Genomic DNA, 5,758 nt, shown 5'->3' on the forward strand with positions numbered 1-5,758 from the left:
AAGTTAGGTTATATTCCAAGGCAGAGCGTACATAGCCAACATATAGCTGTCTGAGTGCATCCTTGTCCGCTCCCCATGAAGTGCTAGTCAGTCGTCTGACAAGGTCAAGTCTCTTGTTGGCATTCGTCTTCAGGTTCCAGATATGGTTTTTGCATGAAAACTGTCGGCCCAGCTCTATCCCAAGGTAGGTCGGGTTTTCAACTTTTTTCTAGTTTGTTTCCTGAAAGTGAGATGGTGAGATTTTGCTTTGCAACTGTGTGGCTTTTTGTAAAGACGGTGTAGATTGTCTTGGTGCAATTTGCTTTTAGTTTCCACTTGCAGCAGTAGTTGTTGAATCTATCTAGATCCTCATTTATAGGCCGTGCACTGATGCCAGCTTGTTTACTTGTATGCCAGATGGCTAGGTCGTCGGCATATAGGGCCTTCTCCTTGTGGCGCGTTATGGATTCATTTATTATTATATATATTATTATTCCTGAACCAGTTTTGGGGCTATTACACAGTAACTGACTGGACATTTGGACTGTAATATTTTTTTCTTACAGTGGTAACACTTATTCTATATCAATTAATTTATTTCAACTTTTATTAATCAGAACATTTGAAAGACATGCATAATAACAAGCGTATTAAATGCGGTTATTTGAGAATAAAAATCCTTTATGCAAATTCTGTGACGTGTTTAGTTGTGTTAACTGACGGAATAAATAAGGTGTTTTTTCTGTCCCATCAGTTACCGTTGAATAACCCTTCAGTCAATCTCCCGTTGAAAATCACAAGGTCAGTGCCGTTAGTCTTTATAAACATTAACGTTTTATGAATTTGGATACTGGAGTGCTCAACTTGTGATGGAATTTGTGTGAGAAAAAATAATATTAAATAGCTAATAGACTCAATGTTTACACCTCGTTTTCTACAGAGCATCCCATTCTGTCAAGACGCATAGAAATTGGCCATGCTCTACTGAAAACATATGCACTGTGAGTTTAAGTAAATAGAAGCGCATCAACACAACAACGATTAATAAAAATAAAAAATAATAAATTACACTTTTATTTGTCCCAGAAGGGCACTTTGTTTTACAATGGCAAACATACATACATAAATACATAATTATAAATACGTACATACACAAATACATACATGCATAAATACATACATAAATACACACTGTTACACAAATACAGAACAGTTTACAAACAATGCCACTGCCGGTCGCCACTTGATCTAAGGAAGGGAACAACAAGTGAGACAGACTGACAGAAAAAGTAGAATAAAATAAAGGAAGTAGAAGCTTCCTGTGGTGCCCTCCAACCGCTCGCCAACATGTAACGTTGTTGGTTGATAAGAGGTAATTGTTATGACGCTGGCTGCAGTCCAACTCGTTAATAACCTTTTATGATAACAAAGTCATCAATCGATAATGACCTCTATGTGTGTGATATTTTTTTTTCTTTCTTTTTATGTGGGGAGGGGGTAGTCTTACCTTTAATGATTGAAAATATCAGTGACACACAGCCTAAATACTTTACAGTCTGGTCTCTCTATGCGAGAAGAGTGGGAAACAGGCATGCGCCTCCCCCCCCCCCCCCCCCCCCCTCCCCACACACACACGCACACAACTTCCTATTAGGGACAGCCTGGAGGGAGTTAGGTTGGGCGAAAAAAAGCTAAAAAGAAAAAAAATATAGAATAATACATCTATAATAACAAATAGATCTAACCCTTGCTATCTTTTTCCTCTGTTCGTTTCTTCTTTTTGTTGACCTTTCTTTGTATCTGCTAACATACTCTTAGTCAGTGAGTGTATGATACGAATAGCATCATTAACATGGCTCTTGGAAAAAAAAACACGAGACCAAAAAAAAAAAGAAGAAAGAACACTTTGTCGTAATAACAGTGACAGACAAAACAGTAGACCCGGAGCCTTTACCATGATATGATAATTACACTTTTCTCGGGGCCACAGGAATGCAGAACACTGGCTGTCTCAGGATAACGTTATTTAACTACAACATGCAAAAGTAGCATGTTGTACATAATTACAATACAAGTAATTAAAGTCGCATTTTAGAGATACATGGCCCTGTAAATGTAAGAGAATGTGTATATAAGGCAGGGTCTCACAATTAAACGTCCGTCTCCAATTAGACTGAGCCACGTGTATAGTGCGCCTTTAAAGCTCACTCAAAAATTGCTGTAGTTCGAAAAAAAAAAACCCTTGTAATAATCATAACACGCTTGAAAAGATTAATTAAGAGAGACGAAAGAAACGACTCAGGTAAAGCAAAGACCTTGTATTATTTTTTCCTTGTTAGATTCACGTGGCTGTCTTCGTTGGGAATTTAAACGTGTTCATATTCGAGAGCAAGAGAGACAGAGAGAGAGAGAGAGAGAGAGAGAGAGAGAGAGAGAGAGAGAGAGAGAGAGGGAGAGAGAGAGAGAGAGAGAGAGAGAGAGAGAGAGAGAGAACGCAAATATATTTCTCGAGCACGGTGTTTGATTTCTTCTTTTTTTGCATGTTAATCTCTTTGATGTTGCTTGGTTGAATTTACTTTGTTTGAAGTTTTATTAAAATGGGTGCACAAATTATGAAGTTATTGACCCTTAAATGGGTCCTAATTTCGGCACCCGGTATTATAACTTCTTCTTTTTTTTATATATCTATTCCTCAAGTACACTTTGTTAGAACTTTGCCTTCTATACTACCCTTTTCCTTTTCTTCCCGGCCCCTGATTAATTTGCAACTCAAATTACATCAGCAAAAGTCTCTCAAAGATTGTGTGCTTTGATTCATAAGCAAGCATGATGTTAAAGAAATGCAGTGGTGTGTACAGCTGTTGAACGGCCCAGGAAAAGAAAACGTTTTTCCTTTTTAAAAATATTTTAGTTGGTTTTGGGGGGGTTTTTAAACTAAAAGTTACTTATCGGATATCATGTTAATAATGCCTCTATATTATAGGCTAATTTATAACATGTATCTCTTTTTAATTAATAATTATTATTCTAATTGTCTCTACTTTCGCTTGGAACGCAATCCTCCCTTTCTGCTTGAGTTACTTCCCCTAGGTAAGGCACAGCACTGTGTTCAGCACAGGCCTCAACCAACGCTAGATGCAATTTAATCACTTCACTGCCATGCCTACTCTCCAACCAAATCAAAGAGCACAAGACATTCTCGGGCCTGACAGTGAAGGAGTTAATACAGGGATACAAACTACACAACTGACAACGATAACGGTTTTCCATTCTCTGAGGCGAGTCACGAAAAATTATACCCGTGGATACATACCAAGCATTTACCCGGCGTTCTACCACTCTTTGCTACTGACTTGCTCACTCTTCCCCCACAAAATCAGATCGCGGTTCAACCACCCGGATTTCTTCTTCGTGTGCGAGGTGTTGGATTATTTGAGTGTCGGTTTCGTTCTTTATTAGCTCCTGTAGGTAAAAAATGTCATCCTACTAAAGTTATACCCCCCTTTTTCCTCTCCCTAGCTCAGACAACGATTCGGCAGATTTCAATTTGGATTATTCGTGTGTCTACGAAGACGAAGCAAGTTCGAAGGACTATCGCAACGAAAATGTTCAGAGATATCGGCCATAAAGAAAAGTCAGTGAACTGTATCGAACGTAAGAGATGTGTACGAAAATAGAAACACCAGGATTGCCAGCTACTATGAGTGTGAGCGCTTTGATTCCGCTGCTCTTTCTTTGTTCAGGTAAGTTCTCATGGATAACAGTTCAGGCTTATTCTCAATGTAAAGAGGATTCTAATCTTTCTCTTGGATCGACTGAAAAACACAGAACAACACAAAACAAAAACCACGACAATAACGACCCCACACCTTGTTCTGTGAGTACGTTTGCATACAATATATGTGTTGTTGTTTTTTTAATATTACTTTTTTTTTAAAAAAATTTTAAAATATAATAATATAAATAAATAAATAGCATATATGTGGCTCTCATGGCCAAGAGGTTAAGGTGTTCGTCTTTCATTCGAATCCGGGAAGCGACCCAAAAAAATGTTCTCCAAAATTGTCTCCTTTCACCTACTTTCCTGTTCTCTAGCAATGTTCTGTTGTCTGCTTTCGTCTTTACTTTCTGTCCCCACCCCCTCACCTCCTTTGCCCTCTCGTCTGGGCTCCTGACTCTTTCTGCTGTCTTTTTACTGCTACTCCTTGTCTCCTTCTTACTGCTGTCTTTCAGCCATATGCCTGATCTCTTCTGGAAGGGAAGATCTACACCTAGCCTCCTCGGACAATGGCGAAAAATCTCGGAGGTCCCGTGTGCAAGTCGCGCACGTTAAAGGTCCTTGGTGGTCTAAAATCGATAAGAGTAGGCTTCAGCCGCCATACGGTCAAAATTCAAAATTTTCTACCAACCAAAAATGTTTAATGTGTCCAGCGCGCTCACAAGACTTGAGCGCTCATTTGGTTTATCGGGTACTGTGCTTTCATGGTTTAAGTCATATTTACTAGAAAGAGTTCAGTTAGTGCAAGTTAAAAATAGCTTTTCAAATCAGGTCAGGCTCGATTATGGAGTCCCACAGGGGTCCGTTCTTGGACCAGTGCTCTGTACACTATATACACAGCCCTTAGCAAGCATTTTACAAAATCGTGGATTGAATTATAATTTTTATGCCGATGATTCCCAAATGTATGTTAATGGCACCATTCAAGATCTGCCAAACATGAATTCTATCACTAAACAATGTTTTCATGAAATTAAAAAGTGGATAACAGTAAACAAATTGAAACAAAACGAAGAAAAGACAGACATCATTCTTATAAAAAATCCACGATTAAATAAAGATCTGGAAAGTGTCAACTTTGATTTATATGGGCATATGACATCTAGTAAAGAAGTTGTCAGGAATCTCGGTGTATATATTGACCACCACTTATCAATGGGCTCGTTTGTAGGATCTCTGTCCCAATCCCATTATTTTCAGCTGAGAAGGATAAGCCTAGTTCGAAAGTTCTTAAACGAAAAGACCACAAAAATACTGGTAACATCTCTTATCCTATCTAGATTAGAATATTATAACTCACTCCTACCAGGTCTGAACAACAAATGATTGAATCGCTTACAAGTAATTCAAAACAATGCCGCTAGACTGATAACAAGATCTAAAAAACGAGACCGTGTCACACCATTATTAAAAGAACTGCATTGGCTCCCTGTAAAGGAAGCCAGGGAGAAACCTAAGATCATCAAACGATAATACCCTACTTGTGACACCTGTAAAACCATACAAATCATATGGATAGAGATCTTTCTCATATCTTGGTCCATTTATGTGGAACAGATTACCAATGAAACTAAGACAAAGAAAAACACTTGATAGCTTCAAAAGACATCTTAAACATTTTCTGTTCCTACAGGCCTATCCTTCATAAGCTTTTAACGTTATTTTTCATTATAGTTGTTCTGTTCCTATGTCTAGATAAAAATAGTCTCTCTCTCTATCTCTCTCTCTCTCTCTCTCTCTCTCTCTCTCTCTCTCTCTCTCTCTCTCTGTGTTTGTACGTGTGTGTGTGTGTGTGTGTGTACGTGTGTGTGTGTGTGTGTACGTGTGTGTGTGTGTGTGTGTGTGTGTGTGTGTGTGTGTGTGTGTGTGTGTGTGTGTGTGTGTGCATTAATGTATATTGCATCAGAAGAAAGGAAGTAGTAGGAACGGTTTTTGAAAAATGGGTATTCCAATGTAAAGCGCATTGAGCTACTTTTTTGGAAATACGCGATATAAATGTTA

Source organism: Aplysia californica, unplaced genomic scaffold (genome assembly GCF_000002075.1).
Source record: "Aplysia californica isolate F4 #8 unplaced genomic scaffold, AplCal3.0 scaffold00905, whole genome shotgun sequence".
NCBI classification, from domain to species: Eukaryota; Metazoa; Mollusca; class Gastropoda; order Aplysiida; family Aplysiidae; genus Aplysia; species Aplysia californica.